This window comes from Pteropus medius, unplaced genomic scaffold (genome assembly GCF_902729225.1).
Source record: "Pteropus medius unplaced genomic scaffold, Ma_sr-lr_union100, whole genome shotgun sequence".
Lineage (NCBI taxonomy): Eukaryota > Metazoa > Chordata > Mammalia > Chiroptera > Pteropodidae > Pteropus > Pteropus medius.
Window position 1 is genome coordinate 1,599,347 of NW_024342539.1, and position 19,835 is coordinate 1,619,181.

General features: G+C 36.1%; 1 protein-coding gene across 1 annotated transcript in view; it reads left to right on the top strand.

Annotated features, from left to right (window-relative positions):
• LRRC69 (leucine rich repeat containing 69) overlaps window positions 1–19,835 on the top strand; it is a 92,420-nt gene that overhangs the window by 54,964 nt on the left and 17,621 nt on the right. The gene's annotated exons all lie outside the window — the stretch shown is intronic.

Here is a 19,835-nt window from a genome sequence, read left to right on the forward strand (position 1 = left end):
CTCTGACTAAAAAGGTATGCCAAAAGACTTCCAAGGCTCCCTATATAAAATTGCGAAATGTTTCAGAACACTTTATTTTTAATCAGCAGTGAGGGTAGGAGGGATGAAAATCAATTTTCTCATTATTTCTAGTATTTATGTTAGGCAAGGATCAAATAAATTTATAGAAAACTTCCTGCTATTCTATAAATTTAGCTTTCTCTTGCTTTTTTCTTCTAAGTGCTATATGCAGAAAATCACACCATAGTATACAGAGAAGGTATAATACTGAGATAGGTATAGTTATTAGTGACATTAAAGATAAAAGGTTCTAGAACATAATGAGGAGAAAATAAATCATTTCTATATCAAGAAGACAACTACCCAGACATGTTAGGGAACTAGGTCTAGGAAGCATTTTTTGGTTTTGTTTTAAAAATTAGTGCAGCTTTCTTTTAGAAAATCCTGGCAAGAAAATTCCATGGACTGGAACCTGATTATTAGAAACAGAACCAACAAGGATAGGCAAAAGCCAGTATAGGAGGGATAGTCTTCAGTCTCTGATGTAGTCAAGATTATTAGTCAGTTTCCTCTATCTAGGTCATGGATGCTCACTGGGTACAGTAATTTGCCAATGAGGATATGTAAAAGTTACATAAAAACAATGATAACTAATATCCTTTGAAAAGTATGTGGTCAGTTTTGTGCGAAGGCACTTTAGAAACATCATCTTATTTAATCCTCATTATAGCCCTATCAATTAGGTATTATTACTATTCCTATTTTTACAGATAAAAAAATTGAGGCTTTGGGAAGAGATTAAGGTACCTTACCCAATCTTATATATTAGAGCGGAGACTTAATTCATTTCCTGTTTGCCCGGAGAATACTTGCAGGCACCCCTTGTGTCTACAGTGTTTACCCAGCGATAACTCACGGATTACAGTCCTAAACTTACCTCCTAAGTTTGCCATGAAATATCTCACTTTTATTACTATTTTCACATCGCACCAGTATATCGACAGTCTTTAGAAACAAATGACATCATTCTATTTATAACATTCTGTTTTTAGTAGCGATATTTCCATTTACAAAATTTAGTAATTCCCAATCACTGAAAATGTTAAATCCTAGAAAATGTAGCATTCCTATGTGTGATGTTAACATTGTTCTTGAATAGCTGTTAGACAAAGGTTCATTTGATGAATCTGATTTTTCCAAAATAGATGATACTGATGATTTTTTGGATAGTGCTTCAGAAGACTGTACTGTCAGGCCTCTGTCTGACTCTGATTTGGATGGAAATAGCCCTGCATCAGGTGACTCAGGCCATGCTTTGAAATGGTCAACTAGTGTTATGGTTCCATGTCAAAGATATGACTTTACCAGTACACCTGACAGAAAAGTTGATTTCAGTGATACTGCTGACCCACTGCAGTATTTTGAACTGTTCTTTATTGAGAAATTAGTTTCAAAAATTAACAGTAAAATGAATACCCAAGATGCCTTGTTGCCTTCAAAGCTACATGGTCCAAAAAATTTTCTGTGAATGGATAAATGGAAAGACACTGACAGCGATGAACTGAAAGTCTTTTTTGCAGTAATGTTACTGCAAAGTATTGTGTAGAAACCTGAGCTGGAGACGTTTTGGTCAACAAGGCCTCTTTTGGATATACCTTATCTCAGATAAGTTATGACTAGTGAAAGATTTTTATTTTTGTTTCTGTGCCTGCATTTTGTCAATGATTCTTCCATATCCACTGGTCAATCAAAGGCCCAGATTTCATTGCAGATCAAACCTGTGTTTGACTTTCTTGTAAATAACTTTTCAACTGTGTATACTCCAAACAGAAACATTGCAGTTGAAGAATCACTGATACTGTTCAAGTAGTGGTTAATTTGGAAGCAGTATATCCCGTTGAAATGAGCATGGTTTGATCTCAAGCTATATTTACTTTGTGAAAGTCAATCTGGTTATGTGTGCAATATTGTTGTTCACACAAGGCCCAGGATGATTTTAAAAGATTCAGCTGATGGTCTGAAATTGTCACGCACTGTTCTTACCTTGATCAATGACCTTCTTGGCCAAGGATATTGTGTCTTCCTCGATAACTTTTATACATCTCTCATGCTTTTCAGAGAATTACATCAAAATAGGACTGATGCAGTTGAGACAGCTCATTTGAACAGAAAACAGATGCCACATGATCTGAAAAAAAAATACAAACTTTGCAAAGGAGACAACTGTAGCCAGACTCTGTGGTGAACTTATGACACTGAAATGGTGTGACAAGAAGGAGGTGATGATATTGTCAATACTCCACAATGATACTATGATTGAAGTAGACAACAGAAATGGAAAGGGAACTAAGAAGCCAGGTGTCATTGTGGATTATAACGAGAATATGAAAGCAGTGGACTTGGCTTATCAAATGCTCACTTCTTACTCAGCACAAAAGGCACACATTTTGGTATAAGAAATTCTTTTACCACCTTCTAAATATTACAGTTCTGAACTTCTACATCTTGTTCAAGAAGGACAATCCTGTGCACATGATCAGCAGTGTAAACTTCAGACTACCGATGATTAAAAGAATGCTGGAAAAGCATCACAAGCCAGGGCAGCAACGTCTTCGTTGATGTCACACCTGTCTAGAAGACATTTCCTCAAGAACATACCACTAACATCAAGGAAACAGATTCCAATTGGTCACTGCAAAGTTTGCTGCTCAAACAATGACAAGGATGTCAAGAAGATCCAGAAAGAAATGTGATATTTTTATACAGAATCTGATATTCTGCTGTGTGTTGTTCCATGCTTTAAAATTTACCACGCGCACACACACACACACACACACACACAAATTATTAAATACTGATTATCATATACATTTCTGTTACATTATGATTAGAGACAAGTTCTGTTTAGAAATAACTCTAAGTACAGTTTTTATATTTTATTTTCACATTGAAAACCAGTCAGATTTGCTTCAGTTTCAAAGAACATGTTTCTATAAAATTAAATTCATACCAGCAGTGAACAGCACTTTTTTTTTTCTAAATGAGAAATGGGTTAAACCTATCACTTCAAAGCCAAGTTAAATTCAATTACTAGTAGTACTTCTAGAATTATATCATGCCTGATTGTTGTATATTCTTTCTGACTGTCAAGATTGTATGTTCTTTCAATTGCTGTGGAAGGCGTGGCTGAATTGAACTAGCCAGAGAAAGAACTGATTGATCTCTGAACTTTCTTCCCCCTGCTGCTTAGTTTCCCATGCTCCTATAGGCTCTAACTTTCTTTAGAAGATCGAAGTCAAGATTCCTGAAAATGTGGTTTTTGGAGAACTAAAAACAGATTCATTTGAGATGTAGAGTTGAGATTAGCAGTTGTCTCTGAAAGCTCTTGCTGAAATAGACTTTTTATGCCTAGTAATTAGTAGTCTCTGGAGTCTCCTTACAAAAGGAACCTCTAAGCTTACTTTTGAGAGGAAGAAAGGGTACTGGGGTTGGAGCGTATTTTCTGATGCCATACCTGAGAGTCTGTTGCTGGTATTCTTGGATTAAAGGGGAACTTCAAAGAAATGGCAGATGTGGCTTTATAGAAAGATACACTAAAGAGAAAGCAGAGTTACAAATTAAGGAAATAATTCCAAACAGAAGACACTTGGTTAGTAGAAGGCTTTGACAACTAAGCTGTGCAATCAATGTCAGGGGATCAACTCACAGATAGGGAGACAGTAAGTGACATTGAGAAAAGCTTGAATATGTCACTGTGGTGAAACCATGAGGCTTTTGATATGCAGTACTTTATTTCAGAATATTAAAAGTTTGTTTACTTTTTCTTTTTTATGCTTGCAAATAGAGAGTTGGTGCTAACCTGTTAAAATTATTTGATGGCCAGATTCTCTCAGGTGTCTGGGCCTGAGAATTTTTTTCCGTGAAAATCTTTGTCATAAGAATTACAGCTGCATCAAGTCATACACACAACTCTAATAAACATATATTGTTAATAACTTTTCAATTTCTATGTAATATTGAATATATTTTGATGTTTATTTTTTTGCATGAATGAAAAAAAGACATGGTGAGTGAAAACAGCAGAGTGTGGAGTCAGACAAACCTGGGTTTGAATTCTGGCTATGATATTTATCTTTGATTTTTTTATGATTCCTGCAGATAACAGCCTATTGCAAGAGATCCCTGAGTTGGCCATAGAAGAAGACAGGTTTTTCTTGGTGGATTTACAAGTTAGCTTTCCAAGGGAAATGTGGTGAGTCAAATTTTGGTAGTGACTTCTTTTTAGGCCACAATGGAATGAAGAGCAGCTAGTGTGCTATCTTCACTGGAGGCAGCATTGTGAAATAGAAGACATATGAACTTTCATGGACTGTATATGAATGTGTTTTGCAACTTTCTAGTTGCGTGACTATGGGCAAGTTTTCTGAAGCCTGGATTTCAGTTCCTTTTTCTAAAAAAAAAAAAAAAAAAAAGGATAATAATACAAATAAATCAAAGATATACTTTGAAAAGCAAGCACAAAGTAAAATAAAACAAACATATACTTTATGTTTAACTTTAGAGTAGAAGATGCTGCTTTATGAAATTATTTTACAGCACACCATATAATTTTTATTCAGGTATTCACTGTTTCAGAGTACAAGTTCCACTGAATGTCCCCTGAAGAATAACAAGTAGAGTCAGTCCAGCACTGATTGTCCTCATATAAAAAGAACAAAGGAACTTATGCTTCCTGGGAGTAAGCCTAGTACTGCCAACCAAGCATAGTCTTTCAATAAAGATTCTGCCCCTGCCCAGTTTTATAGACACAGAGCTGGTTATAAATTCCATTGTTCTCTTTCCCCACATACACCCTGGTGATCTTGCCTGATTTGTTTTCTGAATAGTCACAATTTTTAGTTACTTTTTTGCTCTGCCCCTGTTGGGCTGTGATCCTTGTTTCAAGATTGAGAGATTTGGAAAGGGAGAAAGCAAGAGAAGGGCACCATGCTGAAAACTCAGTGAGTTCCACAAAAGCAGTAATATTAGAACTGCTCCTAGGGAGAGAAGTCGGATAGCTTATGTAAGTGCATTCAACATTAACAGAGACAAGGAACCAGGATAGGAAGAAAATACCCAATGGTTTGCTAGAAAATGTTTAATGATCAGCTCTCAGGGCACGGTGTAACCCTGATTTGTGGCATCTCCCAATTTCCATGAGGTAAATATTCCCACCATGGCCTGTTTCAAGTTACTAATATGATACACTGAAAGCCAAGTTGGAGACTATGCTCATAATTGGCTCTCCTGAGCCAGTACCAGTCAGCACATCAACAGCAGTGACTTAGGCACTACTGATTGATGGGAGATCTGGTATAGAATTTTAAGAGATAATATGTCTTTCGTCTCAGAGATTCTTAAAATATTAACTTTTTGACTTAATAACGGTAATCTTGGGTATACATTTTTAAATTTCCCAAATCTCATTTCTTTATTCAATAATTCAGTTATTCAATATACATTTGCATATATTTTGTATGCCAGGGGCTATTGTTCTAAGCATTATGGATACAGAGGTGCATGAGAGTTCTTACCCTTTTTGGAATTTATATTTTAGAGAGAAGACAGTAAGTAAACAAAAAATATAATTTTATGAAGTTCGTGAAGAAAACACATAGGGCACTGTAAGTCCAGAAGGAGAGATTTTGTATGCTTTGTACACTGCTCTATTCTCAGGGCTTACAACATTGCAAGAATGAATAGAGCATAAAGGAGGGGTCTGCTATTCTCATTGGGCTGTCAAGAGAGGCGCTCTGAGGGGCTGCTATGTGATCAGAGAGACTTGAATGATATAAAAGAACAAATGTGGTGGGCGCTGTTGGCGGCTGGTTGAAGCCCCCATCTTCAACCCTCTTCTTTTGAATTAATTCCAGGGGGAATGGCCATGTGTTACAGTTCCAGCCAGAGAAAAATAAGTGAAAATCTTTTGGATGGGGTTTGTGGAAAAACTTTTCTTTTCTCAATAAAATCAGGCAGATTTATTTGGTTTCTCCAAACCTCCTTTACCTCTTGCACTTCCTTCTTTTTGTTGCCTGGACTTGATTGAAAATTAACAGCTTTTTGAGACTGTAAAGTGATAAGTGTGAAGATAATATTATAGTTCATTAATTTTAACATATAATTAATTAATGTTATCATTAATGCATGTTCTTCATTTTATACTTAATAAGTGATAAAGAAGAGTTAAATATTTTGAACTCATAATTTATACTTTATAATAGGAGTCATGATAATGTGAGTGACTTCAAAGTCAAATGAGAAAAACTATAAGTTTAAAATTTTGGGGCTAATGTTATTAGCTACAGGTAGATATTTTTTCAATACTTCACTTATATTTGAAAACAGAAGGTGGGGTCTAGACATTTCAATATGAAAATAAGTTATTGAGGAATCAATAGGTAGAGCTTTCTAACACAAAAGAACATGTGTGTGTGTAATTAAAAAAAAATGTAAAAGTAGTGAATGCTGAGGCTCTAAGCAACCTAAAAAAGAGAGAAAAGAATTTGGGTTTTATGTTTCAATAGGTGAATCGATGCTTCTCAATCTTATTTTAAAAATTATTGTCCCATCCCCAAGAGACTTTTAGATATATTTTCCCCTAATAATCTCTCCTCCATTTCATTAAATTTTAATATTAGACATACTGTATATATGTTTATGTTGTCAGGTATGATTGAGTTTTTTTGAGGACCACAAACCATTGTAATACCTAAGATTTTTTTTTTGCCTCCCCCATTAATCAATTTTCACCCCTTTGGGGATGATATCAGCTCCCACCCTTGCTGTTGAGCACATGAGCTGAACCAGCACAGAACTTGAAAAAATATTTCTTACATTCTTTGGATTTTAACAAGCAAAATAATTTATTGCATGGGGATCTTAATCAAGGCAGAGGAGGTTAGTGGAAAATGAATGTATTTCCCAAATTCGTGCGTTTTTTATTTGTTTGTTTGTTACTCTTTTTCAGCTGCTATGTTTCTTGAGTAATTTTCTTTGGTTAAGCTATGCAAATCAAAATTAATTTTAGACTGTCATAAAACATAAAAAGCATTTATTTGACCAAAAAGAGCTGCAGCCCAGGAGACACAGATTCAGGTAGAAATCTAAATTGTGTTACACAGAGACAAAAAGGAGGCTGTCTTTTATAGTGAAAGTTCCCACCCAGGTTCTCAATTAGGTCCATTTATGCAAATAAGGTATCCAAATTGTGCAGTTCTCACTGGACAGGGCAGGTCTCAGTCTGTTGTTAGAAAAAGGAAGCCAGGGTTTCTCTGCATTGATTGATTCAGATGGAGAAAATAAGCAACGAGCAGGAAAGAATAGTTTTGGAAGCCAAGAGTTCAGTCTGAAGTTCTTCCCAGTATACAGAGTATGTGAGTAGCCCGTCAGTAAATGGCCACTAGGCTCTTATCATTCATAAAATTTGGGCCCTCAGTTAACCACAGGAAGTTTATCTCAGCAGATAAATTTTTTCTCGGGGTTCATATCAAGTGAATCTTTCTTTTTCTGGTCCACAAATACATACTTGTGCATGTAAGAATATCTTTCCATTGACTTTGCACATTAATGAAAACATGCCTGGTTATCAAATCCCTGGGTCACAAATGTTTCCACTTTCAAATCTAAACATATAATTCCATTCTATTCTGAATTTTAATGATATAGACAAATCTGAGACCAAAGCGTTATAAGAAGAGGGACATATGAAAGCCTCAAGGTGAAGAATGCTTGGAAACTAAGCCAACGATGCCAGAGTAGACAGAGAAAGAGATACCAGAAAAATGATGTAGATGATAGATGCTTTGCTCATCCTCTCTTGAGACCTCATCGAAGTAGAGGAGGAAATGTGGAACAAATAGCAAGCAGAATCCCCTGGGGTCTAGATGAACAGAAACACTACAACTAGGGAGAGAATTAAGAAGTCACCCTGCAATGATTGGAGGTAGGAGGGGGCGAAGACATAAGGTTGCCTGGTCCCCAGTGTCTGAGTGGGGCAGAAGCTACAGCAGCTGCAGCCAGGTCCGCAAATGGACTTTCAAGGTGATGGATCTGCTTGCTCTGAGCACTAGTGTCAGGTTGGCTGTTGAGGGGATACCAGAAACTTAAAGGGGAACACTGAGTTGTTGGAGTGGGAGCCAAAAGTGAGACTTTCTATCAGACAGAAATGCTGGTGGTATCCATTGCTCCTCTGTTGAGCCCTCTCCCCTCCCAGCATGCAGAGGCAATGACGCCATAGCTGAGATGTCATCAAACTGGATAACAGAGGATGCTCTGCCCAGAGGATTCCCTGAAACTCCACTTCCTCAACTCGCAGCCCCACCCAAGCCACATTTAGTTGTGTCTTTGGCGAGTCCTGTGCCACTTACTGAGCAGCGCCAAGACTTACACTGGTGCCAGCTGATCTTGGTTTCTGATGTAGCCTCTTGAGGCAACTATAAGCACAGCATCTGTAGGTTGCTTGCTGAATATTAACAGGTGGCCCTGGAGGTGCACAGACTGGGGCTAAACTTGTTTTGCAGCTGAACCCCTCTCAGGACTGTGCTGCTGGACATCTGGTACACAAAGTAACACTAAGAAGACTGGGAGACTTAGGGGCTTTGCTTAGTACATAGAAACAGACCAGAAAGGCATCCAAAATGGGAAGACAAAGAAGCAGGAACCATATGAGAGAACAGAACATAAATCAAAGAAAAATGGAGTCAAGCAATCTAACAGATGCAGAGTTCAAAACACTGGTTCTAAAGATGCTCAATGAACTTAAGGGAAGTGTAGATGAACTCAGTGAGAACTTTCACAAAGATATAAAAAGATAAAATGGAAATGAAAATTATAAAAAAGAATCAGTCAGAAAGGAACACATTATCTGAGATCAAGAGTATATTAGAGAGGATCAACAGAGTAGAGGAAGAAGATGATCAAAACACCAATATAGAGAATGGAGGAGCCAAGGACACTCAATCAGAATGGCAAGAAAAAGAAGATAAGACTATAATAATAATTTAAGGAGCCTATGGGACAAAATTAAGGGAAACGACATCTGTGTCATAGGGGTACCTAAAGTGGAAGAACAAGAAGTTGAACATATATTCAAGGAAATAAAGATGGAAAACTTCCCTAACCTGATGAAAGAAATAAACATACGACCCCAGGAATCTCAGAGAGTCTCCAAAAAAAAAATGAACCCAAAGAGGTCCACACCAAGACACGTTATAATTAAAATGCCAAAGATTAAATACAAAGAAAGAATCTTAAAAGCAGCAAGAGAAAAGCAATTAGTAAGCTACAAGGGAGCTCCTGTAAAACTTGCAGCTGATTTCTCAAAAGAAATTATGGAAGACAGAAGGGGTTGACACAAAATATTTGATGTGATGAAAACCCAGGATCTATAACCAAGAATACTTTATCCAGCAAAGCTATCATATAGAGTTAAAGGACAGATAAAGAGCTTCCCAGACAAAAATAAGCTAAAGGAATTTATCAATGCCAAGCCAGTATTACAGGAAATGTTGGAAAGACTTCTTTAAGAAGAAAAAAACAGATATCAAAAATGTGAACTATAATTGAAACAAAAAACCTCATTGAATCATACAATGTAAATATGAGCAACAAATTATCTATTATACTTCAATAAAGCTGAAGAAAAAATAAACTGATGAATAAAAAAAAAAAGAGAGAGAGACTAGGAGATGAGGTCAAAGAGATAGTAAAAGACCTACTCTTGAAAGAGTCCTGTCAGCCAGTGTAAGAGGTTTGCATTGCATTTTGAGTGAGATGAGAACCATTGGATGGTTTTGAGCAAGGGAGTGATGTATTCTGATTTACACTGTAAGGAGATCACACTGTTGGGGGTAGTGCTTACAGGGCAGAGTGAAAACAGAGGCCTGTTCAACTACTGGCTCTCAGATAGGTCAAGGACAAAAGCGATGTCTAAAGCAGGTATGGAAAGGAGATTGTAAGGAGATACTTATAAGCTCTCCCAGATCAGTTGTTCTTTTTACAGTGATTTTTAAATTGCAAAGACTGAAGCAAATGTTGGAACCATTGTCCCATCAGCTTAAGGCCCAAGATATCGAAGGCAGGGAAGGTCCTGGGCTTGGGGGTCTTCAGCTGCTTCTCCATGGCCAGAATGAAAAAGAGTGTGTGTGTGTGTGTGTGTGTGTGTGTGTGTGTGTGTGTGTGTGTGTGTATTTAGAGCCTGGGAGTTATCTCCTTCCCTATAGGATTTATTGGCCTCCTCTCTTCAATTCCCTCTAAAGGTCTTTCTTGGATCAAGTATACAGCAGATACTGAAGGATTCTGACTGTAGGTTACTTTCTGCCTATTTCTCTTCTACTCATGCAAGGCATGTGAGAAAAGAGTATCCAAAACAGACTTTTTTGGCTTTCTTATGTTTAAATACCATCAGCCAAATCACTCCACAAGTCTGATTAGATATCGTTATACATTTTTTTGAATTTCCCATTGGTCATAGCTCTTATTCCTGTCCTTTTTTTAGAATTGTGTGTGTGTGTGTGTGTGTGTGTGTGTGTGTATAAATATATATAAATATACATATATAAATACATATATAAGATTTTGGCTGCCATAACCTCCACATTTAAAATCTTGCCTTCCACACAAGTCGAACTTTAGCTTATTTAGAAATTCCAATTCTTGCTAAAAGGCAATGCTGTGAGCTTTGAGATGGTTTGAACAGTGCAGGGTAATTTTTCCATAGCCTACTTATCACTTCTGTTTTTGAGTCCATGTGAAATCTCAGTCTCCTTTCTTCCTGTTTAACCTTGACAGTGTTCTTGCTAAACTAGACCCATTCTGATCTCCCTCATTCCTTTAGGCTAGTCTGAAGCAACAGAAGGACTTGCTGAACTTATACATCGTTCCTAAGGCATAGGGCTTTGCAGGAACAGTTACAATAATTGACCAAGTCTGGAGAAGAAGGTCTTTGCATATGTTGAGTGCTCAGAAAGAGCTGTGTGTGCCTAGGGTTTCTGAGAAGACATTCATTTATCAATTATTTATTGGGCATCAGCTATGTACTAGGTACTGAACTTAGAGCTTGCATTATATAGTCAATTAAAATATAGTTTCATTCATTCATTCATTCATTCATTCATTCATTTATTTTTATTATGGTAACATTGGTTAATGAAATCCAGTAAGTTTCAGATGTACGATTCAACAGCAAGGCATATATATGTTGCGTTGTGTGTTCACTGCACATAGTTAGATTTCTGTTACCACATATTTGACCCTTTTTACACTATCTACTTTCTCCCTTCCTCCTCTCCCCTACCAAGATATAATTCTTAAAGAGACCAAAGCTTGATAGATGAAGATAGACTTTTCAACAATGATTTCCTCACAGTATTTATAGGTCGTATGATTAATTTATGTATAAGTCTCAAGAAGCAGACTGAAAAACAGTTGATAGAAGCTGGAGACGATTAGAGGGGTGGTATTTTCATCTTGAAGAGATAATCCAAGAGTGGGGTGAGTAGAGTGCACAGAAATAACTGTGAGATAAGACCCCTTTGTACCTCAGGATGGCTGGCATATAAAGGGTGAAGGTAAGGCTTACTATGGTTGGCAAAACAGGCTGAGGAAAGCCAAGTATGACATGCTAGGGCTTTTGGATTTATCCTGTGGACAAAAAGGAGTCTTGAAATTTTTATAGCAAGGTTGTATTATGACCAAATTCTCATTTAAAAGATCACTTCAGCAGCAAAAGTTTGCACTAACACCAATTAGAGTACTATTGGAATAATTTATTGCATGAGGCTCTTAATCAAGGCAGAGGAGGTTAGTGACTGGGGTGGGGAGTGTAAGAGGATTGTGCAGAGGTAGCAAGGAGAAGGGTGGAATAGGAGATAGAAAGAAAGGATAGATTAGAGAAGTTTTAAGAAGAGAGGTGAACACACAAAGCAATATATATGTAAGGTACTATTAAATTGTACACTTGAAACCTATATAATTTTATTAATCAATGGCACTTCAATAAATTTAATAAAGAAGGTTGAATTGAAAGAATATTGTGGGAGACTTGATGTGAGTGATGAGAAAAAGGAAAGAAGAAAATCTGGGGGAAACGAGGTTGGTTTTCAAATGTTAGAATTTATGGAGATTGTGGGACTTCCAGCTGGTTATTCCCCGTAGACCACCAAGTGTTTGAGACCATTACTCAGGAAGTTGCTTTGCTCAACTTATGCTCAAAGATTCTTGAATCTTTGATTTAGTGAGCTTTCCCATTCTTTGCCTTAGCAAATCACCTCCACAGTCATGTCTAGATCTTAACATCATTTCACCTGCTCTAAGTTTGAAGAATTAAAGTCCACTATGCCAGTTCGACCACCGGTTCCTCCTATGTTCCAGCTCTCTATCGCTCTATAGCTATGTAGTTTCTTTTAGGTCACTGAAACTTCATGTGTCTTTACTTCTCTTTTATGTGTCTTTACTTCTCTTTTATTTCTGACTCCTTCAATCATTCAGTTCTACACCTCCAAAACTTGTGCATGCCTGCACCTATACCTCCTTTCTTCTAGCCACAGAGAAGATAATTAAAAGATCATTTTATATTCTTCTTCTGATCATTACTTTCAATTATTCTTTCTTTCTCTTCTATATTAACCTCTCTGTGTTGACACTTACCTTCTACATGCTTAGGTTCTCTTTATCTTAAAAAATCTAAAAACTCTCATTTAAACCTACATTTTCTTCCACCTGCTAATGTCCTCTCTAGATAAGTAGGGAGAATGTTTATATATGTCATTGAATGTTTATGATCTTGGGGCTCTAAAACAGGGTTTTCCAATTTTAATACTATTTTGGGCCTGGTAATCGTTTGTTGTGGGGGCTGTCCTGTACATTGTAGGATATTTAACAGCATCCCTGGGCTTTACTAATTCGATGCCTTCTCCCTCTCTCAATTGTGGCAACCAAAAATAACTGTAAGACCCCTTTGGTGGAGGAGGGGCAAAATTGTTCCAGTTGAAATTAAACTAATAAAAGTGGTTGTTTGAGTAGGCATGCTCAAAAAGACTCAAAAGCTGTAACAGCATTTCATTAATAGAAGAAAATGTAGCTGATTATGCTACCAGAGTAACAACAATAGCAGAGAATATCATTCTATTAGGAAGCTAGGCTGACAGGAAACCCAGTAGTGCATATAGAGAGAGGATATTTAAATGTTGCTCTGGGGAATATTCAGAGTGGACATTGAGAGGCTGACTTCAGGTTATTTAAGCTTACCTGCTGCAAAACACATACTAATGAATTTAATTAATTAATTAATTAATTAATTTGTATTAAGATGAATTCTTTCTGATACATTATATGTAGTAAGTTAGCAAGCTATGTAACTTATTACCACATTTGATGGAGAATAGTGACAGGATTTGAAGGAAGAGAAACATGACCCCTAAAGAGAAATGTATGCCCTTTGAACCATGGTCAAATTTGAAATGAGGTTCATGTATGTTAACAACATTTCATATACCAAGACGTTCAAGTTTGTCTCAGTTTTGAAAAAAAAAAAGACTATGAGTTTAGGTATATATTATGGAATGTTTTTCTTTATGACCGAAAGGAAAAAAAAAAAGATAGTTTCATTAAGCACAAAAACTGACCTTTTTACTTCAATATATCTACCACTGCTTTTGGGCTACTATTGGATTCAAGTGTCTAGGTTGCTCCCTGTTGATGGATAACACAGGTAACTGAATTAAGAAAGTCAGAATGTCTGTTGTGAAACTATGAGAAAGGAGATTCAGCATGGTCTTGAGCTCTGTATTATTTGTTTGTTTGTTTATTTATTTTTGGTTTTCTCCAAGCTTATATTTTTATTTTTTAAACATTTTATTTTTTATTTCCCCCTCCCTACCCCTCCACTCTGGTAACCACTAGTCCATTGTCCATGTCTATGAGACTGTTTGTTTGTTCTGTTCATTTGTTACTTTTAGGTTTATATTCCACGTATAAGTGATATCATTTAATTTTCAACCTTCTCTGTCTGACTTATTTCTCTTAGTATGATTATTTCAAGGTCCATCTATGTTGTTGCAAATGGCAGTATTTCATCTCTTCTTATGGCTGAGTAATATTCCATTGTATATATGTGCCACAGCTTCTTTAGCCAATCATCTATTATAGCACACTTCAGTTGCTTCCATGTCCTCACTACTGTGAATAATGCTCCTATGAACATCAGTGTGCAAATGTATTATCAGATATGGGTTTTCAAGTCTTTGGGGTAAATACCCAGGAGAGGGATTGCTGGATCATATGGTAGATCAATTCTTAGGTTTTTGAGGAATTTCCATTTTGTTTTCCATAGTGGTTGTACCAATTTGCAGTCCCACCAGCAGTGTATGAGGGTTCCTATTTCTCCACATCCTCCCTAACATTTGTTATAACTTGTTCTGTTGATTATAGCCATTTTAACAGGTGTGAGATGGTATTTCATCGTGGTTTTGATTTGCTTTTCCCTAATAGCTAGCGTTGTTGAGCATCTTTTCATATATTTGTTGGCAATTTGTATATCCTCTAGGGAGAAGTGTCTGTTCAGTCCTCAGCCCATTTTCTGATTGGATCATCTGTCTTTTTTTTTGTTTGTTATTATCGAGTTGTATGCGTTCTTTGTATATTTTGGATATTAGACCCTTATCGAAGGCATTGCTTGCAAATATATTTTCCCATTCGGATGGTTGTCTATTTACCTTGTTGACAGCTTCTTTTGCTGAGCAGAAGTTTTTTAGTTTTATGAAGTCCCATTTGTTTATTTTCACTTTTACTTCCCTTGCCTTCGAGGTCAAAGTCATAAAATCCTCTTTAAGTCCAAGGTCCTTGAGTTCAGTTCCTATGCTTTCTTCTATGCATTTTATTGATTCCGGTCTTATATTCATGTCCTTAATATATTTTGAGTTAATTTTGGTGTGTGGTGATAGACAACAGTCTAGTTTCATCCTTTTGTATGTGGCTTTTCAGTTTTCTCAGCATCATTTATTGAAGAGGCTTTTCTTTCTCCACTGTATGTTTTTGACTTTTTGTCAAAAATTTTTTGCCCATATAAATATTGGTTTACTTCTGGACTCTCGATTCTGTTTCACTGGTCTGTGTGTCTGTTTTTCTGCCAATACCATGCTGTTTTGATTACTGTCACTTTGTAGTATGATTTGAAGTCTGGCGGAGTGATGTCTCCAGCCTCATTCTTTTTTCCTCAAGATGGCTTTGGCAATTCGGGGTCTTTTGTGTTTTCATACAAATCTGATGATTATTTTTTTGTCTTATTTCTTTAAAAAATGCTGATGGGATTAAATCTGTATAATACTTTAGGTAATATGGTCATTTTAACTATGCTGATTCTTCCAATCCAAGAATACAGAATATCTTTCCATTTCTTTGGATGAAGTCCACTTGATCATGGTGTATAATCTTTTTAATATGTTGCTGTATTTGGTTTGCTAGTATCTTATTTAGGATTTTTGTATCTGTGTTCAAGAGAGATATTGGTTTGTAGTTTTCTTTTTTTTGTGTGTGTTATCTTTACTAGGTTTTGGTATCAGGGTGATATTGGCCTTATAAAATGAGTTGGGAAGTATTGCCTCCTCTTTATTTATTTATTTATTTATTTATTTTTTGAAGAGTTTGAGAATAGGTATTAAATCTTTGAATGTTTTGTAGAATTCACTGGTAAAGCCATCTGGTCCTGGACTTTTACTTTTTGGTAGATTTTTGATGATTGTTTCAATTTTCATGCTGCTAATTGATCTATTTAGTTATTCCAGTTCTTGATTTGGTCTAGGAAGGTTACATTTTTCTAAGTACTGGTCCATTTCTTTTATTTTATTAAATTTGATGTTTTATAATTTTTCATATTATCTTGTATGATCTTTTGTATTTCTGCAGTGTCTGTTGTAATTTCCCATCTTTCATTTCTGATATTGTTTATTTGTGTCTTTTCTCTTATATCTTTAGTGAGGCTAGCCATGGATTTGTCAATTTTATTAATCTTTTTGAAGAAGCAGCTCTTCGTTGCATTTATTTTTTCTATTATTGTTTTGTTGTTGGTTTTCAATTTCATTTATTTCTGCTCTAATTTTGATTATTTATTCCCTTCTACTGACTTTAGGCTTCATTTGTTCTTCCTTCTCTAGTTTTTTTAAGATAAAGCATTAGGTTGTTTATTTGGGCTCGTTCTTTTTTGGAGGTAGGCCTGTAATGATATGAACTTTCCTCTTATGACAGCTTTTGCCATGTCCCAAAAGTTTAGTATGTTGTACTGTCATTATCATTAATTTCTATGTATCTCTTGATCTCTCTTTTTATTTGTTCTCTGACCCAGTTATTCTTCAGTAGTATTTTGTTTAATCTCCATGTATTTGTGGTTCTTCCTGATTTCTTTCTGCAGTTGATCTCTAGTTTCAAAGCATTATGATCAGAGATTATGGTTGGTATGATTTTAATCTTCTTATATTTGTTGAAGCTATCTCTGTGTCCTAGTATGTGGTAAATCCTTGAGAATGTTCCATGTGCACTAGAGAAGAATGTATAAGCATCTGTTTTTGGATGAAAGGCTCTGTAAATGTCAATTGTGTCCAGTTGGTCTAATGTGTCATTTAAGGATGTTATTTCCTTATTGATTTTCTATTTCGATGATTTGTCCATATCTGACAGTGGAGTATTTAGGTCCCCTATTATGATAATGTTTTGGTCTGTTTCTCCTTTTAGTTCTGTTAGTTATTTCTTTATATATTTTGGGCTCCCTGATTGGGAGCATAGATATTAATAAGCATTATATCTTCTTGATGCATGATTCCCTTTATCATTATGAAGTATCTCTCAGAATCTTTCTTTACCTTTTTTATTTTGAAGTCTATTTTGTCTGATATTAGTATTGCTACTCCACTTTTCTCTGAATGCCATTTGCTTGAAATATCATTTTCCACCCTTTCACTTTGACTCTATATTTGTCTTTGGAACTGAGATGTGTCTCCTGGAGGCAGCCTATGGTAAGATTTTGTTTTTTGATCCAATCTGCAACTCTCTACCTTTTTCTTGGTGAATTCAGTCCATTTACATTTAGGGTGATTATTGAAATATGAGGTCTTCTTGTAGCCATTTTATCTTGCTTTTTGATAGCTTGGTGTTTTCATTGCTTCCTTGTCCTTGTGTTTCTGTTTTTTTTTTTTTATTTTTTATTTTGGTTGGCTTTTATGGGTTTTCCCTCTGGTTCTTCTTTTATGTTATATGCTTCAGTTCTGAATTTTCTGTGTGTGGTTACCATTACAAATATGTAAAGGATAGTTTTATACACACACACACACACACACACACGTATACATTTGTGTGTGTGTGTGTGTGTGTGTGTGTGTGTATACAGTCGTCCATTTTCTTTGCATGTGCCTTATCTCCATTCCTCTTTGTGAATCTGGATCTTTGAATCCTCCTCTTCTCAATCATTGTTGTCTCAATTTGCCTCTATGTATGCTGACCATTCATTACTATCTTGCTATAGCAAATATCTTCTTATTTTAAGCTTATAATGCCCTGTTCCTAGTAAGGGTTGCACTCCTCTGCTTTTATCAGCCTGCTAGTCACCTTAGTATTAATTATGTTTTTTTGTTTGTTTGTTTGTTTTTGTCATTTTGCTTTAGATGAGCTGACTCCTTTCAATATTTCCTGTAGGGCAGGGCTTGTAGTGGAGAATTCCCTCAATTTTTGTAAGTCTTGAAAGTTCTTTATTTCTCTTTTATATCTAAAGGAGAGCTTAGCTGGATACATTATTCTTGGCTGATAGTTCCTTTCATTTAATAGTTTGAATATTTGATTCCACTCCTTTCTGGCTTGTAAGGTTTATGCTGAGAAGTCTGATGATAATCTAATAGGTTTTCATTTATAAGTTATTGTTTTCTTCTCTCTGGCTGCCCTGAGAATTCTATCTTTGTCATTGATTTTTGATAATTTTAATACAGTGTGCATTGGTGAAGGCCTTATTGGGTTGAGATAATTGGGTGTTCTATTGACTTCTTGAATTCCAAGCTCCAGCTCATTCCTTAGATTTGGCAAATTCTCATCGACTATTTGTCTGAAAATGCTTTCTAATCCTTGCTCCTTTTCTTCCCCTTTGGGAATTCCCATTATTTTTATGTTTCCTCTCCTGATGGTATCAGCTAGTTCTCTTTCATTATTTTTCATTTTTTGGTTTCTCTCTTCTTCCTTTTGATTTATTCCTAGATTTCTGTCTTCGATATCACTGATCCTTTCCTCTATTTGGTCAACTCTATTTCCCAAGCTTGCTATTTAATTTTTCAACTTTTGCAGTGTGTTCTTTATTTCTAGAAGGTCTATTCGATTCTTTTTGAAGGTTTCAATATTCTTGCTAAAGAACTCATTCTGCTCATCTAGTTTTTTTTCAATTCCTGAAATTGTTGATATGATTCTTTTTGGATCTCATTGAATTTTTTTAGAAGTACAATCCTGAATTCTCTGTCATTTAATTCAAATATGTCTATGTCTGTAAGCTTATTTTCTGGAGATTTCTCTTTCTTTATGAGATGCTTTGTCACCTTGGTTGTTCATGGTGTTTAATGGACTATTTCTCTGCCTGGGCATTAATCGAAGTGTGTCTTTTTTTTTTTTTTTTTAGAAAGAAGATTTATTTTTTAATGGTCCCTAGTCTGTTGGAAAGAAAGTGTTTTTCTTTTGGTTTCCAGTAGGTGGCATTTAAGCCTCTTGGATCTGCTTTATATAAAGTCTTAATAATGTCTTTTTTTTCTTTTCTTATAGATGTTTAATCATGCTTAGTACCCTCAGTCTCATTCCTGTCAGTTTTAGCGACAGTTTCCGTAGTGTTTGCTCAGATTCCCCTGGGGCTCCATGGTGTTCTGTCTTGTAGGGTATGGCAGGAGGGGCCCTCTGGGATGGTGGATGGGGGCTATGGCTCAGCTTTGGTTTTACAACCACGGCTGGTAAAAATTAACTGTTGTTTTTCTGCCATCCCTGTTTTTCTGTCAGCCGCATTTCTCTGCCTTCTGCCATAATGACTGGAAGCTGCCGCCAGCCATGGGGAGCTCACAGCTTTACCAGGCAGCGTTGTTCAGGGAGCTCTGTCTGTGAGAGGCAGTTTCTTTGTTTCTCCCAGTCCGCTGCCTGACACCCGGGGTTCTGACCTGTGGTAGTTCTTATGTGCAGATCCCATGCTCAGATGTGCTGGTGTGCAGTTTGGGTGTTTTTGCTGAGTTTTAGATGTTCAGCTTATTGTTGTTTCAAGGGGAGAGATCTGGGAATATCTCTCACTTTGCCATGTTTAATCCAGTCTTAGTTTGTATCTTATTTTAAAATCTTGTCTATGTTGTAGAAATTTCCTGAGACTTTTAAAATTAATGACATGATGCCCTGGAAAGATATTTTAAATCAATTATTTCTAATTTGTTGAGTGCTTCTTTTATTTTCAAATCCTGGACTGAAATCAGGGAAATATCTGATTATAAATATGAGTTGCAGTGGTGTAACGGTGCCAGTTTGTCTTGGCTTACAAGAGCTGATTTTCTACATCTTTTCCCGACTCTGTGTTCAGTGAATGGAATGAACCATAGTAGGAGTATTTACATCATGGAATCAGGACATGCCACATACCAGGACTCCCTATTTTTTTTTATTTCCACAGAACTGTTTCACCTGAATATGTCATATTTTCCCTATTTCACAGCTGAAATTAAGGCTCAGAAAAGTAACTCCCTAAATGAATTTTAACTTTGAAAGCTACATGAGTTTTTGGGTGACAAGGCATTAAATTAATATGA